Source organism: Bidens hawaiensis, unplaced genomic scaffold, assembly GCF_021521415.1.
Source record: "Bidens hawaiensis isolate Kalapana, Puna unplaced genomic scaffold, B.hawaiensis_p1.1 tig00031452_1, whole genome shotgun sequence".
Lineage (NCBI taxonomy): Eukaryota > Viridiplantae > Streptophyta > Magnoliopsida > Asterales > Asteraceae > Bidens > Bidens hawaiensis.
Window position 1 is genome coordinate 145,439 of NW_027495296.1, and position 24,373 is coordinate 169,811.

The 24,373-nt window shown below is 36.6% G+C and overlaps 1 protein-coding gene across 1 annotated transcript in view; it reads right to left on the reverse strand.

Moving 5' to 3' along the window:
- The window catches only part of LOC143582101 (uncharacterized), a 51,768-nt gene that overhangs the window by 17,189 nt on the left and 10,206 nt on the right, over window positions 1–24,373 (reverse strand). The window lies entirely within an intron of this gene.

Sequence of the window (24,373 nt, forward strand, 5' to 3'; positions counted from 1 at the left end):
TTACTCAAGTCATTTGACTCAATTTTCTTAAATATATGAACTCTTCTCATCAAATTTAAAAATGCACGCTTTAAATTAAACCTTCAATCAATCAACTTTCGACAAGATCACAGTACCAAATGTCTCTCGTTTATCGGCCAAAATCACGAGATTCTCATACTAGTTTTGACCGACTAGCTAATCAATATGACACGCGACGCTAAAAGTTTGTCTAATCAAAGAAGATAACCTATCGGAGATGCTCTAATGTTATGGTTAGAAGACAAAAAAGTAATACTAAGTATATCAGGACCGGCCATATTTCATCAAATCTTTTTAATATATGCCACACAAGAGGGAAGAAACTAAAATGAAATTATACCCATCATGAGAAAACGAAAGGAAGAGTCCACACACACCACCCATCCTTTTCAATGAGTAATGGCCCATTAACATAATTTATGTAAACAAGACAGAGATCATAAATACAGAAAGAGAAGAGAAGGTGTGTCTTCAAACGTTAACTCTAACCAACCCCACAAACGTGGCTATGTCTAGTTCGTATATATAACACAAGATTTTCCACGTAGTGTCATTATGTGAGATGCTGGGTAACAGTGAGATTTCAACCGTTTGCTGATTGATATAAACATTCAACGGCATTGAAAGTAGTCACCATTATTCAACAACATTGAAAGCAGAGTTGCATCTAATTCTTCTTTTGAAAGAAGTAGTACCATACAATGCAGTTATATATTATCTTGTTGATGGTATTAGTGTATTACCATGATTAGGCCGTGTTTATAAACCCATATTCGTCTCCGGTCGGTGAAAACGTATAATATTTGCAAAAGTTCAAGAGGCACGTGGAAGGATATCGAACGAGCATTTGGTGTGCTTAAAAATGGCAGTTAATAGCTAATATGGCATGAGCTTGGGAACCGAAAAACTTAATGATGGCTATTTCTTAGATTTTATTTCGTAAATCATCGGTTAGCTAGTATATATATCATGTCGTTTTAATACTATATTTTTATGTGTTTATTGTTATATCGTTAATCATTGTTTTAAAAAAATAGTTTACATAAATCGTTACTCATTAGGGCGTGCCTAAGGGCCTTTCCTTTCGGCTCAACATTTAAATCCTCGGGATTGGTCCTGTAGAGCATCGACAACATGTCAGGCGAACTGGGCAACAACATCAGCAACTCTCTCTCTCTCTCTCTCTCTCAAATATATAAACTCTTCTCATTAAATTTAAAAATACACGCTTCAAATTAAAACTTCAATCACAACGTTTGACAAGATCACAGTACCAAATGTCACGCTTTCATCGGCTAAAAGCGTGAGACTCATGGTTGTTTTTGACAAACTAGATAATCAAATTGTGACACGCGACGCTAAAAGCTTCTCTAGTCAAAGAATAACCCATCGAAGATCCTTCATCAAATCTTTCTAATATCCCACAAAAGAGGGAACAAAAATGAAATTTATACCCATCATGAGAAAACGGAAGGAAGAGTCCACACACACCACCCATCCTTTTCGATGAGTAATGACCCATTTGTAACAAAATATATGTAAACAAGAGAGAGAAGTCGTAAACACTGAAAGAGAAGAGATGGTTTGTCTTCAAACTCCAAAACGTAGCTATTTCTAGTTTGTATAACGTAAGATTTTCCACATCATGTGTCACTATGTGTGATGCTGGCTGACAACGAGATTTCAACCATTTGCTAATTTATATATAGGGATTAGGGCGGATCCAATATGGATTCACATAAACCCATTGATTTTAATGTGTTACATCAAAACGATATATAAAACGCTTTAGTAAATCCATAAGATTTTTAGAAGTAACTCATAAGACTGTACAATGATAACTCCTTATCTCTAAAACCCTTTTAATCTTGAAAGAGTTAATGGCCATTTTCGTCCATGTGGTTTGCTACTTTCGCCACTTTAGTCCAAAATTTGTATTTTTATCAATTTAGTCCTCATAGTTTTAAATAGGGGTGTGCATGGGTCGGTTTGGGGCGGTTTTTGGCCAAACCCATAACCATAACCGATATAGCGGTTAATAGATAACCATAACCATAACCGATCCGTCATGGCGGTTTCGGTTAATCGGTTTTAACGGTTATAACAGTTCGGTTATGGGTCGGTTAACCGTGATTAAAATAAACAATCCTTCCGTATGATTGTGAACACTGAGTAGTCGCTAATTGTATTGTAGAATTCAAATATATTTTCTTTTTTTTTTACTGCAATTTATGAAATATACATATCTAATTGACATATTAAATAATTGAAATGACAATTTAGACGGAAATTTAGAATGACAATTATGTAACATTAGAATGAATAGGGTAACCAATATTACCAATATTATTATTATTATTGGCCTAAATCCTTGTAGTTCCGGATAACTTTTTTCTTTAACGGCAATAAGTGTAAAAGTGTAAAAATATTCTGCTCATGCATTAATTCTAATTTCCAAACCCTTATATTTTGATTAACATATACATAAATGGGGCGGTTCGGTTATGGCGGGTTTTGAATTAACATTAACCAAAACCGACCCACATTTGGCGGTTTTCAAAAATTCATTAAACAGACCCATCGGTTATCTCGGTTATCGGTTAAAATTGGTTCGGTTATGTCGGTTATGGTTCGGTTTGCGGTTATGACGGTTAATTTGCTCACCCCTAGTTTTAAATATTAGCCAGTTACGTCCTATCCGTCTAACGTCATCCAGCTATGCCGTTAGTTTAAGGGTATTTTTGTCTTTCTCCTTTTTATTTTGAGTTATTGGTCATTTTCATCCATGTGGTTTGATACTTTTGCCAATTCAGTCCAAAGTTTGAAATTTTGTCAATTTAAGTCAGTTTTTTTTGTCTATAACCCTAGAGAGCATTATCCAAGCCCAAAACAGGTCCTTGTTTTACTCTGTCGACAACAGTAATCATACCCCCTCCTCTCGTATTTAGTTTCTAGACGGTTCCTAAACTCTCCCCCATGGTGGAATTCAATGGTAAAGTGGTCAAAGCAATTCCGTGAAACCGAATTGCACGGAAAAACTAAAAATCGTTTCTTTGATGAATGCATAATATTTAGGGTTTAGAGATTAACATATCATAACGAAAATCTGGGTTGTAATCAACTATTATACATTAATAAATAAAACGATTTTTAGTTTTTTCTGTACAATTCGGTTTCACGGAATTACCTTGACCACTTTACCATTGAATTCCACCATGGAGAAGATTTTAGGAAATGTCTAGAAACTAAATATAGGGGGGGTATGATTACTGTTGTCAACAGAGTAAATGCATACCCGTATTTGAGGTTGCTCGATGGTTTTGGGCTTGAATTATGCTCTTCAGGGTTATAAACAAAAAAATAAAAAAACTGAATTAAACTGAACATTAAATTGACAATTTTCAAACTTTGGACTGAATTGGAAAAAATATCAAACCACAGGGAATAAGATGACCATTAACTCAAAATTAAATGGAGAAAGACAAAAATACCCTTAAACTAACGGCATAGTTGGATGCCGTTAGACGGATGGGACGTAATTGGCTAATATTTAAAACTATGAGGACTAAATTGACAAAATTACAAATTTTGGACTGAAGTGACGAAAGTAGCAAACCAAAGGGACGAAAATGGCCATTAACTCATCTTGAAATGTCTAAAGTTCCAAATCTTTTTTTAGTAAAGCATCACAGTGTTATTAGTTGGGGTTTTGGAAAGCTAAAAAATAACGTTTTCGCTTCCAGATATTTCCAGACTTTTTTACACATCTCGCTTCCATAACCCATTGATTGTAATTCTTTTTCTTTTCATTTTTAATGGCCTTGTAGTTTTATTTTTTAAATAACATATTGTTTTTTATGATATCGAATTATATAATATTCTCAGACCTGACCCGAATGGCTCGAAAATTTAACGTTTGGTTGTGCGAAATTTAAACAACAAAAAAGGGTGAACCCATAAAAAAATTATTGGATCCGGCACTATTGATGACTATGAGGTTTTCGATTTGAGGGTCATACAATCTCTTGTGTTTCAGGTTGGGTATCCTAAGGTTGGGGTATGGACACCGGTTTGGAGGTGAGATGCCTAGCTGGCCACAACGCCGGCGGCAAACTCAATGCTGAATTAGGTGCGGAATTCCCTTGACAAAAAGACAGCTCAAACCCTTCCTTTTCTTTCAAATGCGATCGGTATGTAACGATTATTTTTTTTTAAAAAGAATAATTAATTAAGACATAATTACGAATTTTGTCCTTTAAATATTGTTGATTTATGAATTGGATCCTTTAAAAAGTTTACTTGAATGCATTGTCCTTTATACGAAAAAATGTCTCGCTTTTAGCCCTTGCTTTCCAAAAAGTTAGTTAACTCCTGACATGTGGCCGTCATGTGAGGTAAATTGGTAATTTCAACTCTTTATTATGATTATTAATACACTAACTTAAATTTAATATAATATTATTTAAAAACTAATAAATAACTGTATTTTACTCTCTCTCTCTCTCTCACTAGATACACGAACATCACTGCACCTCTTACGACGACGACCACCATCATAGTCACCCCCTCCAATAATCACTACCCCACCATCACCGTCGCCTACTCCGAAAACCATCACCACGTTGCACTCCACTACCACCATGGGTTCGAAACCGATCCCAAGCGTCGATCACCTTGCCACCGAGTAAGGTTGATTTACCTTTCAAATGATGGGCCTGAGACGGGCTGGTGTGGGTGATATACATGTATTTATACATCTCGAATCCCGTGTAAAGTTGTGTTTCCTTAATGTTTTAAGTTCGTTTAAGTTTGATTTTTGTTTATCTTTTATTAATTTTGGTTTTGAGTCAAGTTTTATATATTTATCGTGTTTTAACTCTTTTGGTGTCTTGCATGTTTTACTTAATTCTTTCTATCTTTTCATGTGAAGTTTAAGTACGTTTTGCTCTTTAATGATTACATGATTGTTCCACTTAGCATTTTGATTTGTTTTCATGTTGATGTGATGTAAAACACACATGTTTTCCTAATAGTTTTTATGTTATTTTGTGCTTAAACGTTAACGATTATTTTGTTATTCTTGCATTAAATTACATGTTTGTGTATGTGATAGATCCCATGTTGAAGAGAGCGAGAAAACGAGTCAAATGGAAAAAGAATCAGCTAAAACGGAGCTCGGATGAAGCCGGAACACAAAAACGAAGACAAACGAGTTGAAAGTCGAAAAACGTCAGAAAATGTCATGTTCGAGCTACGCGACCAGGTCATACCATTCAAGAAGCATGTGGTCGATTCTAACATGTCCCAAGGCTGCCAAGAATGTTCAAGAATCAGCTACCATGTCTATTTTGTCTTCTAGTGGGCCTAGTAGGCTTGTTTTAACCTATTTTATATTAGGAAGGAGGTGTTTAAACATCTATATAAACCCTAAAACCCTATGAACGAAATTATTCAAGTTTCCAGACATCCCACACCTTCTCTAGAGGAGAAACCAAGGAGGATCAAGAGTTCTTTCATCCGGGTGTTCAAGGATCAATCGCAAAGGGTTTTATCGCTCTAACTTTCGTTCCTTATTCATTATTTGTCATGGCTTTCCTCTTTGTTTTTAATACTTGTTTAGGATTGTTTTTAATAATGTTTGTAGGCTAGACTTCATGTCTACCTAGGTTTGATGAACATGTTTGACGCTTGATTCTTGCTTTGGATAATTGTTTGATTATGGATTTCGTTATTTAATAGTAAAGACTTAATTTTGTTTTCATGATGCATATAAGTATTTATTATCTTGATTGATTGTTAACTATTGCTTCACATAGATCTTTTATCTTTTGATTGTGTTATTTAGATTTAGGGTTTATGTTTAAATCATTACTTGGTGTTTTGATTATTGTGATTAAATGGGCCCATTAGATCATAGAAGCTTGTTGATAGTTGGTTAGGGTTTTAAATGTTTTGCTAAATTCCAATAGCTGTAAGGTGAGGAGTTGTTCATGTGTCTTGGTCAATTGCATGTTAGGATAGTTAGTGACAATATTCTTGCTTATTGTGTTGATCCATGTTCATGATGTCATGTTAGCTTATCAAGTTATCTAGGGTTTAGTGTTTCGTAAGATTGCTTACTGTAGATACTATTAATTAACCCTAATTGATGACTTTGCGGAAATCAATAATACTGATTGCTTAATAATCTAATAATTGTTCTTTGGGATTTCATTTGATTCGGTCAAAGGTCCTTAGGGTTTGTTAGATGAATACGTTTAGAAATCAGTTTCCATAATCATGTTAGTTGTCCATTGCTTGATGATTGTTGATGCATGGGATTCTTACCTAGGTAGATTCCTTCTCTATTTGATTCTGATCTTGTGTTTGGTTGCTTGTTTCTCGTTTACTTGCTTATTTGTTTTCTTATTTTAATATTAGTTTTAAAATCCCCCTTAAAACATTAATCATAAATAGTCGTGTCGTAAGTCGAGTCTAATTAGTTAATTAACGTAATTTATAGAGTCCTGTGGGTTCGATATTCCGGATTTACTGAGCTTAGTACAATTGACCGGTTCACTTGCCGGTGTTTTGTTTAGTTGAGTCTTAGGTCTAGTTTTTATACTTGTTTAATTTAGTTAATATTTATTGACTGTTTTGAGCACATCAAGTTTTTGGCGCCGTTGCCAGGGACTCTTGGCAATTGCGTTATCTGCGTTAATTGGACTTAATTGCTACGTAAGTGCTATTTGTTTTATTTTTGTTTGAGTCGTAGGAGTCTAATTTAAGTTTTAGTTTATTTTAGTTATTTTTAAGTATTCGAGTCTACTCACTTGGTCTTTTGCGTTTTTCAGGTTTATGCCACATCTTCGTTCACAAGGACCGCCGCTAGATAATCTTGGATTTTCTCCGTTGAAGTCTGAGGCTAGTTCATCACAAAAATCATCTCCTCTCAGTTCACCACCCGAAAGTCCTAGAAGTCAAGATCCAATGGCCGACAATAGGACAATTGCTGCTCAAGCCTTTGATGGCTTAACCGGAAACCAATCATGCATCGTTGTCCCCGCAATCGACAATCCCAACTCGTGGCAGATTCCGTCATACGTCATGAACAACATCGTTCAAACTAATCAGTTTCATGGGAACGATGAAGAGGATGCGCCGGCTCATATTAACCGACTTTACCGCGTTTTGAAAACTTTTAAATTGCAAGGTGCTACTGAAGATGCAATTTTCTTACATCTTTTTCCTTTTTCACTTATAGGTAAAGCAGCCACTTGGCTTGACACTCAGCCGCCCGACACGTTCACTACGTGGGAAGCACCACGTTCGGCATTTATCAAGAGATACTTCCCACCGGCTAAAGCGGCTATTCTTCGCGATCAGATTCACTCGTTTCACATGGAGCCGGATGAGCAATATTGTCATGCTTGGGAGCGTTTTCAGAGCTTGCTGTCTCGATGTTCACAGAATGGTCTCACACCATGGGCTCTCATGGAGAAATTCTACAATGGGTTGAACTACGAAACCCAGGTTCGGTTCGACACGGCCGCGGGAGGAAGTCTAATGGCTTGGAAGAATGTCGCCGAATGTAACGAGATGTTTGAGAGCTTCGCTCAATCTGACCTTGCCAAAGTGCCACATCGCGGGAATTCCACTCCCGTTAGCAGTACATCTTCATCCGCTCGAGGTGTACACCAGGTTAATCTGGATACTAGTGTGGCAGCTGCTTTGGAATCACTAACTCGGGAGGTGAAGGAGCTGAAGGCCAAGGTGGACAGGTGTGAGTTTTGTAGAGGTGGACATGGTACATTGGAGTGCCCGGTGATGAATCAACAGGTCGATTTTGTCGCTGGTCAGAATAGGTTTCCCAACAATTACAGCAACAATAATCAGAGTTGGAACACCTACAAGAATCCGAATCAGAATAATTCTAACTGGCGTCCGTCAGGCGCACCACCCGGATTTCAAAATTCTTATGCTCCAGCACAAGGTCAGTATTTTAATGATAATAATACCAATAATACTAATGTTCAAAATAATGTGTAGGATTCGAACGGTGGAATTGGGCGTTTGGAAGAGATGATGAAACTAATCTTGGAGAGAGACCAAGCAACACAGAAAAAGTTCGCCGAGCATGACTTACTCTTCAAAAACCAACAATCTTCTATTCTCGTTATTCAAAGGACTGTTGGTGACATTGCTCGTCGTTTAAAAGAAAGGCCCCCAGGTCAGTTTTCGGGTATTCCTCAAACTAATCCGGCTGCTCAATTGAAAGCCATCTCCACTCGTAGTAGTAGGGTTTTTGGTCCGGAGGTAGTTAGTAAAGAAATTGAGAAAGATGGGGACGATGAATTCGTAGATGAGGAGATAGAGGTAGAGGCTCCGGGTAAGTCACAAGTTAAAACACCAATTATTGAGCCACTAGTTGAAAAGAAGCTGGTTGGAGTTCGGCTACCACCACACATCATTAACCCTTCTTATGTCCCGTATCCTGCTCGTCTAAAGCATCAATAGTATACGAAAGATTACGGGCATTTTCTTAATATATTTAGCCAATTAAATGTTAACCTCCCGTTCGTTGAAGTCCTCCAGCATATGCCTAAGTACGCCAAGTTTTTGAAAGATATTCTTAAAAGAAAGGATAAGTTGGAGGAGCTATCGACTGTACCGCTGAATGGAGAGTGTTCTGCAGTAGTTCTTAATAAAGTACCAGAAAAATTACCCGACCCAGGTGTGTTTACCATCCCATGTCTTTTCGGAAGTGATACAACTTGTCAAGCATTGGCTGATCTTGGAGCTAGCATAAACCTTATGGCTTTTGTAAGTTCCCCCGGGGCGTCGCTGATCGATACGAGATCCGCACGAGGTCTAGGAGTGCGGAATCCTCCTAGACTCGTTTAATGGTGTAGAAGACGAAGAACACGATTACACATAAACAAACACACGAACAAACACACGAACGGGATAAACAAATCTGCAGATACTTTATATAATAACCATAACACGTCACAAACCTAACAAAACAAAACACGTCCGACCCGAGGTCCGACCCGAGGTGAGCTCTACCTCGGGCAATCCCACACGAATCTACCTCTCTGTTTCTCTCTAGACAATTGAACTGAAACACAAAACACTCTAACTTTCTGGATACTAAAACCTAAACAAGACACACATATATAGAAAACCAACTTCGCGGGCTTGGGCTTGGGCCAGTAGGCGAAGTTGTTCTAACTTCGCCTATGGCGTCTCCGCTGGTCAGAATTGCATAGCGACGGTCACAAAATGCACCAACAGACTCCCCTTTGACCGTTGCTCTCAATTCTAACAAACACAAAAGATCATTTGTTACAAAACATGCACCAACAGACTCCCTCTTAACTGATGATCTTCTGTTTGCTTCTTCTTGTAGGACTCGATTGCACTGTGATCTTCAAACTTGAACTTCACATGTACATGCAACATCCATCCTGTCTTCAACCAGCCGTGTCTGAAACAGTCTTGTAGCTTCACAAATCTACCAATCACCCGGCGTCTTCTATATCAGATCTCCCCTTCAGTGTAAGCTTCTCCGACTATATCGATCGAGGACTTTGACATGCATGCATCCCCGCGCCTAATTGATCATCTCAACCAATCACGTGAAGTTCTTCTAACTTCACCAACACGTGAAGTTGGGCTCCCTCCACAACTTCACCAACATGTCGGAATTGTATAGTAAGATAAGGTTCAATCTTCAACTACTCAACATCAAGTGATCAATTTCATCACAAAACCACATTGACAGAATCTAACACACATGACCATTAATTAATCCGAAGCATCTTCAATCACCAGGGATAACGATCAAGAACATAAACAAGTTAATTCCCGATTAAATCCAACTTGTTCCAAAATCGTAACAGATCCAATTCTTGAACGCCTTGAAAATAACATAAATAATATGCTCTGATCGCAATCCAGTAATGACGAAAACCTTCAGTTCAATTTGACTTTCTTCAGTTGGTCAACTTCTACAACAATTTCTTTGCCCAAAAACACCCAAATATGTGTCAATATCCAGTTTCAATCAATATCCCATTCACAACTTCAACTCCATATCCAGAGTTGACCCGTATTTGTTCACACGTATGACCAAGAGATACCAAGTTTCACTTGTTGCCGGAACAACACTTTCGGTCTCACAATAATCGTGTACACCTGGCCATACAGTCGAAGACTCCAATTTTTTTTTATTATTATTTTTTTAAGTAATTTTTTTTAACTTCGTCAAAAGTCAACTTCGCCTGAAAGTCAACTTCGCCTAAAAGTCAACTTCGCCCCTTATTAACTTCGCCTAAAAGTCAACTTCGCTCCTCATTAACTTCGCCTAAAAAGTCAACTTCGCCAAAACCCTACAATTATAGCGACAACTTCGCCTGAACCCAATAACTTCGCCTACGGCGGCTGTTCGGCCAAAAACGCATCAGAAACGTGCCAGAAACACCAAAAGCAGATCTCGAACCATAGCATAAGAGCCTAAAGCTCTGATACCACTTGTAAGGGGGCGTCGCTGATCGATATGAGATCCGCACGAGGTCTAGGAGTGCGGAATCCTCCTAGACTCGTTTAATGGTGTAGAAGACGAAGAACACGATTACACATCAAAAAACACACGAACAAACACACGAACGGGATAAACAAATCTGCAGATACTTTATATAATAACCATAACACGTCACAAACCGAACAAAAAAAAACGTCCGACCCGAGGCGAGCTCTACCTCGGGCCGTCCCACACGAATCTACCTCTCTGTTTCTCTCTAGACAATTGAACTGAAACACAAAACACTCTAACTTTCTGGATACTAAACCCTAAACAAGACACACATATATATAGAAAACCAACTTCGCGGGCTTGGGCTTGGGCCAGTAGGCGAAGTTATTGTTCAAACTTCGCCTATGGCGAAGTTGTTCTAACTTCGCCTATGGCGTCTCCGCTGGTCAGAATTGCATAGCGACGGTCATAAAATGCACCAACACCATATTCTTTGTATGAAAAGTTGGGCCTCGGAGAGCTCACCCCTACGCGTATGACGTTGTCTTTAGCCGATCGTTCCATTAAGTATCCGAGGGGTGTCGTGGAGAATTTGCTTGTTAAGGTAGATAATTTGGTTTTTCCCGCAGATTTTGTTGTTTTAGATACGGAGGCCGGCGAGAGAGTTCCTATCATTTTGGGTCGTCCGTTTTTACGTACTGCTAGGGCAATTATTGATGTGTTTGAAGGTAAGATAACCCTTAGAGCTGGTGATGATAGTGCCACTTATTTGGCGAAGTCCATGAGGCATCAGAGTGGTCAAGACGGTCTCATTGATCCATGTCACCCAGTTTACTCGATAGAATCATCTATTTCGGGCATGGATCCAAGTCTTGACGAGTCCCGTTCGGTGAGTTTAAGTGTGGGGAAGGAGCGAAAGGTTTCGAGTTCTCGGGTAATGGTAAAGTGTTTTAGAGAACGGGGTGGTGGAAAGCATAAGGTTGAGAGGGTTCATGGAGTTAGAAAGAAAAAGACAAAGGTTGATGGATGGTCGGATAATGATTTGGAATCCTTGAGGGCATTGGAGTTCTACCGAGGTGGAGGAAGCTCCACTCGGTCCGTCACGTGATTCGCTTAGCATGGGTTCTTGAGTGAAAACTCAAGTGTAGAGTTTGTATTATTTTCTTTTATTTTTATTTTTATTTTCTTTGAGTCCCTAATGTAGTTTTTGTAGTTCGACTTTGTTTTGTGTTTTTGAGTTTTGCTAGATTGAAGATTGAGTGAGCTAGAGAGAAGATCCCCGATGTTGAGTATAATGAAACGAACAAGTGTGGGGATGGAGCAGCTGAGCCGTATACTTTATATTTATTATTTGCTGCTAATTATTATCTTTTATATATTGGTTGTTGAAGCACTTTAATTGCATAATATCTATCATTATGATAAGATAGATTTTTAGATATGTTTGTTTATTTTTTGCCTCTTACGTTCGTGAGAGAAGAAGTTACCATTTGTTGAGCACGTTCGTAGTTGGAGGGCATTCATGGAAGAAGACTTTGGCATCATATTTCATTCGCATATTACCAGTTAAGTCTTTTCCATTATCTAGCTTATTAACTTTTTTTTATTATTTTTTTAAGTTTTTAGTTTTTTTTGTAGTCCGACTTTATTTTTATTTTGAGTCGTCCTTATCCTTGCATTGAGGACAATGCAAAATTTAAGTGTGGGGATAGGATATCTGATTCGTAGTTTATTTTTGCTTTAATCTAAGAAAAATAAAAAAAAATTTGAAAAATAAAGAAATTTAAAAAAAAATTGAAAAATGTTTAAAAATGTCCATTGGATCTAGTTTTTTGCGTGAAAGTGGGAGATGATGATATTTATCGGAAATTGGTTTTGCAAACTACTAATAATATGAGATAAATAAAAGAAAGCACACTTAACTTGGGATGTCTCGGTAGGCTCAGTCTTGAAAATGAAAGGGCAAATCTGATAAAATGGTTCGGAAATCTCTTGTGGGTAAAACATTTTGTCCGTAGAAAATAAGTAATGAAAGGTCAGCCATACTCAAGCCTCAATTCTTGGTATGAAAAGTGGAAATATTATAAATTTTAAAAAAGTTGAATACGTTATCATATGATGCTTGGGTAGGTTTAACGTTAGAGTATGCCGTGTAGCCTGTGATATAAATCTTAAACTGCTTAGTTTTAGTGTTTTACACATCATTGGCATATGGTTTTATAACCTTAAATCTTGTATTGATGGGATGCCCCGGGTCCGGAGACCAGGGGTATGTATGCCGATTATTCATCTTGGTATTCACAATTCCAAATGGAGCTGTGAATATTTAAAATAAAAGCTATAAAAAGAGCAAACCCGCAGTTTTCTGCCATATAAGCCTTTAAATATGATCACAAAAAGTACAAAAGCACAAATGCATTACAGACTTGATCATCCACGCTGTTAGCCATGTGGGGTCCCCTTGCTCGCGTCTCATTACCATTAAGAAACGGACCACAAGGGACACGCTACATGTAAGCCCTACGATGAAATTTTGCATACTCACCTATGGTAATGGTTCGGTGTATTGCTTGATAACGGGGGTATGCCATGTTGTGGGGAACACTAGCTATAAAATAATTGTACCTTAATCATATCTAATGGCTGCTCGGTAGACTTTGATGCTTAAGCTTACGTGGATAAACAATACCCTTGATCGTCTTAGCTATTCATTAAAAAGTTAGAGCAGCAAAAGTTTTAAATCTGCTAATTTTGAGGTTTAAGTCAAGTTGGGGTGGTCTGGTCCGGTAAAAGCTGAAAATAAGCGGGTCTTAATTGTGTAATCCACTGAGTAAAAAATTGTCGGATCTTATTTGTCCTGGGAAAGATTAAGGCATGGGTTTAAGTGGACAACAATATCGGCGATCGCGGTTTTTGCGTTTTTCTGAGCTTTAAAAATTAACCTATATGTTTGTTAGACTATAATTTTCCGATTCTGATCCAACTGCATTAGACTTTTTCAGGGACGAAAAAAGAGTAAGTGTGGGGATATTTGATATACATGTATTTATACATCTCAAATCCCGTCTAAAGTTGTGTTTCCTTAAAGTTTTAAGTCCGTTTAAGTTTGAGTTTTGTTTATCTTTTATTAATTTAGGTTTTGAGTCAAGTTTTATATATTTATCGTGTTTTAACTCTTTTGGTGTGTTGCATGTTTTACTTAATTCTTTCTATCTTTTCATGCGAAGTTTAAGTACGTTTTGCTCTTTAATGATTACATGATTGTTCCACTTAGCGTTTCGATTTGTTTTCATGTTGATGTGATGTAAAACACACATGTTTTCCTAATAGTTTTTATGTTATTTTGTGCTTAAACGTTAACGATTATTTTGTTATTCTTACATTAAATTACATGTTTGTGTATGTGATAGGTCCCATGTTTAAGAGAGCGAGAAAACGAGTCAAATGGAAAAAGAATCAGCTAAAACGGAGCTCGGATGAAGCCGGTACGCAAAAACGAAGACAAACGAGCTGAAAGTCGAAAAACGTCAGAAAATGTCATGTTCGAGCTACGCGACCAGGTCATACCATTCAAGAAGCATGTGGTAGATTCCAACATGTCCCAAAGCTGCCCAGAATGTTCAAGAATCAGCTACCATGTCTATTTTGTCTTCTAGTGGGCCTAGTAGGCTTGTTTTAACCTATTTTATATTAGGAAGGAGGTGTTTAAACATATATATAAACCCTAAAACCCTATGAACGAAATTATTCAAGTTTCCAGACATCCCACACCTTCTCTAGAGGAGAAACCAAGGAGGATCAAGAGTTCTTTCATCCGGGTGCTCAAGGATCAATCGCAAAGGGTTTTATCGCTCTAACTTTCGTTCCTTATTCATTATTTGTCATGGCTTTCCTCTTTGTTTTTAATACTTGTTTATGATTGTTTTTAATAATGTTTGTAGGCTAGACTTCATGTCTACCTAGGTTTTATGAACATGTTTGACGCTTGATTCTTGCTTTGGATAATTGTTTGATTATGGATTTCGTTATTTAATAGTAAAGACTTAATTTTGTTTTCATGATGCATATAAGTATTTATTATCTTGATTGATTGTTAACTATTGCTTCACATAGATCTTTTATCTTTTGATTGTGTTCTTTAGATTTAGGGTTTATGTTTAAATCATTACTTGGTGTTTTGATTATTGTGATTAAATGGGCCCATTAGATCATAGAAGCTTGTTGATAGTTGGTTAGGGTTTTAAATGTTTTGCTAAATTCCAATAGCTGTAAGGTGATGAGTTGTTCATGTGTCTTGGTCAATTGCATGCTAGGATAGTTAGTGACAATATTCTTGCTTTTTGTGTTGATCCATGTTCATGATGTCATGTTAGCTTATCAAGTTATCTAGGGTTTAGTGTTTCGTAAGATTGCTTGCTGTAGATACTATTAATTAACCCTAATTGATGACTTTGTGGAAATCAATAATACTGATTGCTTAATAATCTAATAATTGTTCTTTGGGATTTCATTTGATTCAGTCAAAGGTCCTTAGGGTTTGTTAGAAGAATACGTTTAGAAATCAGTTTCCATAATCATGTTATTTGTCCATTGCTTGATGATTGTTGATGCATGAGATTCTTACCTAGGTAGATTCCTTATCTATTTGATTCTGATCTTGTGTTTGGTTGCTTGTTTCTCGTTTACTTGTTTATTTGTTTTCTTATTTTAATATTAGTTTTAAAATCCCCCTTAAAACATTACTAATAAATAGTCGTGTCGTAAGTCGAGTCTAATTAGTTAATTAACGTAATTTATAGAGTCCTGTGGGTTCGATATTCCGGACTTACTTAACTTAGTACAATTGACCGATTCACTTGCCGGTGTTTTATTTAGTTGAGTCTTAGGTCTAGTTTTTATTCCTTGATTAATTTAGTTAATATTTATTGACTGTTTTGAGCACATCAGTGGGCCGCTTTGCGTGTCTGGAATAACATCACCATAACAGTTAAAGAACTTCTAATTTGTTCCATTCCCGCTTTGCGTGTCTGGAATAACACCACCATAACAGTTAAAGAAATTCTAATCTGTTCCATTCCCCATGTTTCGCCTTCATCACCATCGTCAAACAAAGCATATTAAAATACACCACAGCCAGTCGATCAATCAATCTCTTTTTCTCCTCGTTTGTCTTCTTCGCCGTTGATGAATCCCAAAATTCACCGCCATCAATTTTCAAGATTTGTAATATAAATGGATAATGGAAATGGGTTTTGGAATCTTGGTTGTGGAGTGAGACATGGTTTTGGTTTCCAAAAGGGATGACGGTCATGGTGGTGGTTACCGGAGGAGGTGGTGTTTGGGTGTAGATATTGATCATGGTAGAACACAAATCGAAAGTGTGGTGACAGTGTTTGGGTGGAAAAACCCACCAAACCCCACTGATATTCGGTAAGACGAGTTGAAAAGCCCTCCCCACCCCACTCCTAGTCTGATTTTATACCTAATCGGTGATGGTTATAGACTAGAATCCCTAAATCGAAAAAAGAAAAGAAATCGAGAAGGCGATCAGGTGGTCGACATATGGTAGTGATGGTAGTTGATTGTGGTGGTTGTGTTCAGGCGGTGATGGGAAAAAGTGTTCGACAGAGAGAGATGATGAGATGATGGTGCGAAGGTGGGTGGGATTCACATTAATTTAATTATTTTTATATAATTGTAAAACAGGTGGGTTCCACCAAGTAGAATTTTAACTTATTTAATTGGTTTTTTATTTTTAAAGGGTATTTTAGTTAAAGAGGTGGAATTATTATTTTTCCCTTATATGTCTGGTGTAAGTGACTTTAATATAATTGTGGAATAACTTATTGATCAAGTTAATTGTAATATAAATTTAAATATGATGCATGAAGCACGCTTATTCGATCATATTATAATTTAATAACTCTATTGGAGCATAGGGGTGAAGCTAGCCCTAAGAAATGAGGCTTCCAAGGGGGCAGCATCCCCTTAGCGGAGGTCAGGGGACAACGCCCCTGGTAGGGGACAGCGCCCCTGGTAGCAGGTCCAATGGGCTACCGCTCCATGGAACTACCGCCCTTGGCAGGTTAGCATGGAAATTTTTTATTTTCACATATATTACATTATAGAAAAATTGTTAGAAAATTAATGTTATTAAATTTCGTAAGTAATTTTATATGTGAAAATAGGAGCGTATTATCCAACCCTACCCCTAAAAATCTTTTTTGATCATAGGTAACTTCTGGTTCATCATACTCTCTTAAATTCATACACAATTTTTGGCTTAAATCAGTATGATATTTATCCGGTCAAAATATTTTGGAACAACAAATAGTTTTGATCTGAAAGTGTGATCACGACTCTTAAATTTTCCGAAGATAACCCATTTTTTGTGCAATTTCCCCAACACCTGGTCTTTAGATGGTTGTTAGTGTAAAGAACTAATAATGAGACACTTTGTCGTATGAAGAACAGTACGTGAAAGTAAACTCTTTATAGAATCCAAACATTTAATGTTTAAAGGAAAAAAATGTAATTAAGTCATTACTTAATTTACCAAATTATATAAATGAACTCCTTGTTTTTCCAAAATTTATCTCACAAAAATTTACAATCTTTCTCGATTCAAATCCTTAATCCAATTTTCTTGTAAGGCCCCAAACTCTAGCACCTTACCAAACGTTGGATTTATTTATGAACTCAGTTTAATACAACAAAAGCTAAAAACTTTTACACAATAACTTCTTTCTCTAAAGAACTCTTCGTTATGGTGTCTTGTACGCACTTCAAGCTCACCACATAATCTATAGTATATGCATGCATACTAAAATTGTGCTACACGCTGAATGAGTTCTAGTGAATGTAATCATCAGATTCTTCTTTAATCATACAATACAAGGTATAATTAATTACAAATTACAAATATTTTTGCATGACCTTACATTTCACATTCATCCTTTGCGATTCATTATTTACATGATCACGTGTCATTTACTCTAGCTTATAATCGAGCCTTCTATGCTTTCTCATAACCGAGACTTTTATGCTTTCTCATAACCAAGTCATCTATGCTTGGCCATAACTGAGCCTTCAATGCATTTTCATAACCAAGCCTACTATGCTTTCTCATAATCGAATTTTACTCCAATCGAATCTAATTTCAAACGATTCGAATCGATTTCCAGAATCTATTCGATTCGTTTGAAACTCAATTCAATTTGTTTCAAACTCGATTTGAGTCATTCACAGTTGGAAAATTTTAAATTTCACAGACTAAAAGGATCTGAAATGACTATAACTCAAATCCAATCTAGTCTCTGTAAAATCAATCTAATCTAACTTGATTTCAATCAAGTCAAATCTCCAAAGTCGATTCGATTCAAATTATACTCGATTCGATTCGTTTACTCTTTGATTTTTTTATTTCCGAACAGTATCCAACTTGAATCTTTTAAACTAAACTCGATTCGGTTCTTTTATACTTGGCAGTTTTCAAAACTGTTTCCAGATTGTTTCTAGTTTATTTTTATTTTTAATTTTTATTTTACTTAAAATTTTAATCTTGACTTGTATTTTAATTTATTATGTTGTTTTTGTTTTTATTTTTAAGATTTACGTTTTCTTTGTTTTAAAATTTTGTGCACACACACACACACACACACATATATATATATATCTTTGTTTGTCTAACTCAATGATCAATTCGAATGTCTTGCCTCATGTTTTCTTATAGCAACACAACATGTATTTCCCTCTGGATATTCCGAGGAAGAAGAAGCACAAGGTGTTCACTTCAATGATCAAAGGGCTACAGGAATGCCCTCTGATGCATGCTATCTTCGTTAACCCGTATATTCGCAATTTTTGGGTTGAAGATTTTTGGGCAATGGCCAAAACAGTGAAGAATGGGGATTCCATAACACTTGAGTTAGCTTAACATAAATTGACAATCACATGGCTGTTGCTCGAAGAGCCCTGAACATCAAGGAGGCCTCACATCATTATTATGAATGCATTCAGAAGAAGGATTTGGAGGGTTATCTAAAGAACATCGGATATGATGTTGTTTGGAACACTTGTGAGAACAGACATCTGCTTGCGTACTGGAAGTTCAAGTTTCTTGTTGTGGCTCGCTGCTTGTCTAAGCAGAAAGGTGGATTTGATAAGTTGAAGAAAGAATGGGTCAGGGTGATGGCTTTCTTGACCAACTAGGTGGAAGTCAACTTCTCCATGTGGTTCTTTAAGTGCATGCAAACTAACGTACTCTCAAAGAACACCTGTATGATGTATCCACACTTTGTTCAACTGTCCTGGCTGATTTAATGCTAAATGTTCCAAGGCATGTGTACCTAGAAAAATTTGATGATGTAGGAAACGTATTACCACCCATCGAGCCTCACCATGTCAAGATGGTGAAACAAACCATACTCAAGGCGATGGTGGAGCATGTTGGTAGAAGTGGGTACAAGTATCGAGGACAAGAACATGGTACTATGTTTGGTTTGTTTACTGGACTGAACATGATAGTGAAGAAACTACTGAGGAAGAAGGTGATGGAGACATTGGAGATGATGATGATGATGACGACGAAGATGATGATGACGATGACGATGACGATGATGATGATGATGATGATGATGATGATGATGATAATGATGATGGAGAACGTGGTGGATGCCAAGAGAATGATAGTGAGGCCACATGTTCTGACATTGACGTGGTGGGTGAACACAGAACTGTAAAGCCCCGTCCGGTGCCCTACATTGACCGTTGGATTTACTCATAAACACAGTTCTAAATATCAGAGTTAATTAAAACTTTAGGCGGAATATTAAACTTTCATAAACATTACAATAATAATTCATAAAATGTCTTAAAACATTCTTGTCTTTCAAAATTAAACCATTAAATATAAAACATCGTGAGTCTTTAGATGCCAGAATCTTATTCTTCTACCATATGTCCCCGCTCAAGCCAGTTGTCTCATCCTACTCACCTGTGTGCATACTAAAAGTCAGCTACGCTGAGTGAGTTCTAGTTAATCATACATCATACAATACGTACACTTACCTTCAATTATGCATCCATTGATACAAAATAATTACTTTACTAGTTTACTTTCATTACATAACTTCATACATACGTTCATACTTTATTAATTTTAAACTATATAAATATTGCCCTCTCTATCTCAGATATTATTAGGGTCTGATCACTTCCTTTTCTATCTCAGATATTATTAGGGTCTGATCCCTTACTTCTTCATCTTCGTACATTCTGTCTTTACATACCCGTAACATACATATACATTCTTTACTCATTCATACATACTCACATGTCATACATATACCTTTCATACACATTCATAATTCATATACCTACCTCCCTTGTCAATACGTGCAATATCTGAAGATCGTTCACGTACCGACAAGCTTTCGTTCACATTCAAGATACACTTAATTAACTTATAAATCATACTTCTCATACACTTACCATTTAAGGTAAGTGTATTAACTATCACATCGAGTATGCACACAGCCCCGAAAACATAACAAGGAAATGGGGCTAGAAACTTACCTGAATGCGGTTACGTTCACCGTTTACGGCTATTCCTTTCCTTAGCTGTGCACGGCTGACTGCATAATAATTACACGTATCAATTAACTATCACTACCAATATCATCTTTCTAGTTTAATTATTACCCTCAACGAACGGGGTTCCGGGGGCAGTGCCCCTGGCAGCGGGGTTCTAGGGGCGGCAGCCCAGCGGGGTCCAAGGGGCAGAGCCCCTGGCTGAGGTTAAGCTGATTCGTTAACTGTCTTAACATATTTTCCATTAAAATTTTAAATTATTATATAATTCTCTAACTCATTTTCTATAACGAATTAAGCCTTATTCGTTAACCGATTCATTACTCTGGTTCGTTATGTTAACATGGTCTGGTTCGTTATCCTAGTTCGTCATGTTGTCATCATCTGGTTCGTCATTCCGATTCGTTATTTGAGCTTGACTTGACTCGTTATTCTGATTCGTTGCCTTATCATAACGAATTGGGTGAGCTAATTCGTTATCTTGACATAGGCTGATTCGTTATCTGGACATAGGCTAATTCGTCATCTTTCTTGGCGAATGGATATGTAACGAATTAAGGGCTCATTTGTCATGAAGCGCACGAATGTGTCCAATTCTCTATGGTTTTCTTACGAATGACTAGCGATTCGTTTGGCATAACTAATTGATCATTAGACTTATCCAAAACTTTGGCTCTAGGGTCAAAGTCAAAATTGATAAGAACACTAAACAGTCAACAGGTACTAGATCTCCAATTAATCCTCATTTCACGATGAAACAACACGAATTTGGTGTCATTGGGTTCGTATACCCAGCGCCTATAAACCCCAATCAATGAAACATCCAGAAAATCGTGTTTTAACAGTCCAATTTGTTCATTTAGAAACACGGGTCTTTAGACCCTCGATTAACCTATCAGTTTTTAATGGATTCCACTGTGAATGAGTTCGTTTGATTCGTTTCTATCACATTCATACAGATCTAGGATTATCTAAATGAATCCGGACCAAAAGAACGATTTCTAGCTATAAACGTACCTTAAACGAGTCGATCTACGAACACGAGTTGGTCTTGGTGTAGGTTTGGCTCGTCACGACGTTCCAGCACTAACAAGCTCGGGTTTTCGCCTTTGAATCTTGAGTCGGGATATAGGATGGTGTTTGTGTGTGTTTTTGATGGTGCAGACAATGGTGTAGATATGGATAAAAATGGAAAGGATTAGGGTTTAAGGGGAATTTATACTCCCTTAAGCCCATGGACCTAAGGCCCACTTCATCTTCTAAAGTCCAAGCCCATCATCATATAGTTTATTTATCTAAACTGATTCACGTTACGTTATTTGAATAAACAAAATTTCCTTTATTAATCTTATCGAAAATAGGATGTTACAAGAACGTAGAAGCTGCTCGACAAGAAACGGAAGGCTGTCAGCAAGCCTCCCGCTGGTGGTTCTTCCAAACTGTAACATTTCAGACTTTTAGTATGTCACACCCCAACCTCAGGCGAAAATTTCGGGGCGTAAGCTTCGATTCACAACTCACAAGGTACTATCATGCAATTTAAATGTGACAATATCTAATCAGTTAATTTAAAATTCAAGTACAACAATCCAAAGAGAATTACAAAACGAAATTAAATAATCTAGTATAAGTTTTAATCTAAAAGGTCATCACTACGTGATCTTCATCTTTATAAAGAATTCAATTGATAACTTGCAAATGCGTACAAAATAGACATTTTTTCAACAAAACATGTTGAGTGAGTAGATCACCAGTTTTAGAACACAATATAATAATATAATAATATATAAATAAAGAGCAAAACCGTTATTTGTGAGTATAAACAATCAAACCATTGAGCAAATAATGAGTGTCGGTAAAACCATTGTCATGTTATTCGAAGGTTGGGTACAACGACATGATGTGATAAATTAGGGTGTCGGTGAAACAATTCCCATGCGAATCGGGATTTTTACACTACAACATTTGTATGATCATATTATAATGTGATTATAATTGACCTCTCCGAATGCGATAAAATAAACAAATAAACACGTAGCATATAAGCATTTAATTGATACACATTCAAAGGTCACAGTTTTCTATTGAGAATACGATATAAAATGCAAATTGATAATAGGTACGCATGAGTCCTCAAAACGTTTAAAAACAAGTAAAATATGGGAGTGATTACTCACCTTAATATTCAGGCGAGTTAAACAATGAAATAAAGGTTTTGAACGAGTCAACCTTAAGCGAGCTGACAAATATGACACGAACATACCTGGAACTTTGAGACACTAAACTATAAAAACGAGAAGATAGCCACTGAAAAAAGATCAAACGAATGTATAAAACTCAAGTTATGAGATTTGACGATTTAAGCGAGCTGGTAATGTTCAGATTCCGAACTTTGAGTCAAAAATCAGGTTCTGACCAGTAAACTCAATATTGAAAAATAAACATAAAAGTCTTCTGGCTCAATAGCTAATTCCAATCAGAAGATAGAGAAATCAGAAAGTCAAATATTTTGACTGTTGTGCCCTAAAACGGGTCGAAAAAAAATTGATCAACAAACCCCATCAATCAGTAAATTTGATTGAGGGATTTTGTTAGTTAGAAAAAAATAAATGTTTTTTATGAAGACAACTTACCTGGAAGATGAATGGAACAATGAGGAAACACGAGTCAAATGGTCTTGAAGTTTGAAAGTCAAACCGAAAGATGAAAGTTCTTGATGAAAACACCATGAACCATTATGAACGTTAGAGGTGGGGGCTGAGACGCTATATTATTTTAGGGTCTAGGAATATGTTTTGGTTAAACATTAATGGTTAAGGCTTGTTTATTAGGAAATAGCCCGTTTAGGAAACTGAATAATCAATAAATGACGAAATCAAGTATAATAACCTTGAGTTTTTGTTTGGGGTCATGCTATGCATACACCAGCCCCCTGGTGTGGGAATAAGGCTATAGGGCTCGTATAGGGCCTATACGAGTCGTACAGCCCTAACTTATTGACCTGCGTATGAACATGTCAGTGTGGCAGCTTTTTGCAATCTATACGAGCCGTATAGACCCTATACGAGCCGTATAGATTTTCTAGCTCGTATAGCCTACGTAACTCGTCTGACCTATACGAGCCGTATAGGGTCTATACGACTCGTATATACAGCATGTCAGCATGTACTTTGACTAGAGATTTTTTAATTACTTTTTTGGTCTATACGACTCGTATAGGTGGTATACAACCCGTATAGACTAGGTATCGGATTTTCTTTCTTAAACCATGTAAGATTTGTGTGTTGTTTTGTAAGATAATACCAAAAGCTTAGATAACTCATATTTCACAAGCTTAGATAACTCATATATGTTTCAACCAAAATGGATTGCATTACCACATCTAAAAAGTCGTTACCCCGAAACGCTCATGTTGTACGTAGGTTGTTAGGTATATTTTTATTTTGTAACCAACTCGGGTGTTATTTTTAATATTTTGTAATTTTAAAATTGAAAAAAAAAACTATACGAGTTAAATAGACCCTATACGAGTCATATAGCCCTATACGAGCCGTATAGGGGCTATACGATACAGAAGAATAAAACCTGACACTTATGCTTGAAAATGACTTGACTATGCATCTATACGAGCCGTATAGAGCCTATACGACTCGTATAGGCTACCCTGGTGTATGAATAACCAACATGGTGTATGTGTAACCCAAGCCTTTTGTTTGAACAACAAGAAAAGGAATTGGGGTGTTTTAAAACATTAATTGACACATATTGGAGGTTAAGTTACGTTAATTTGGTCAAAAATAGGAAATATTTGGCAAAATTAGTCCTTGTACTTCTCTAAACGCGATTTTTAGCCATTTTAAGCGATTTTAAAAGTTTCTAAGCATTGTTTGGTGAGTTTGAAAGTTAAGAAAATATAAAATAAGTTTATACAAGTTAAATACTAATAAATACAAAATTTAAATAATCCGAAAGATCTGAATTACATTTCGAATCGGGTTAAACATAAACGAATTCAAATACGAAAAGATAATAATTAAATATAATAATCAAATAAAAATAAGATAATAATTAATCGATTAACGCGATATTTCTTTGTAAAATTTCCCGAATATGAAAACGGGTTGAGTAACGGATACAAAGTATTAGTTGCAAACCCGAGTTGTTACAATTGTCTCTATCTTGTCACCCCTGTAAGTCCTCTAACCCAAACTCCAAATATTATTGGGTTGAGCTCGTTGGTTCTAA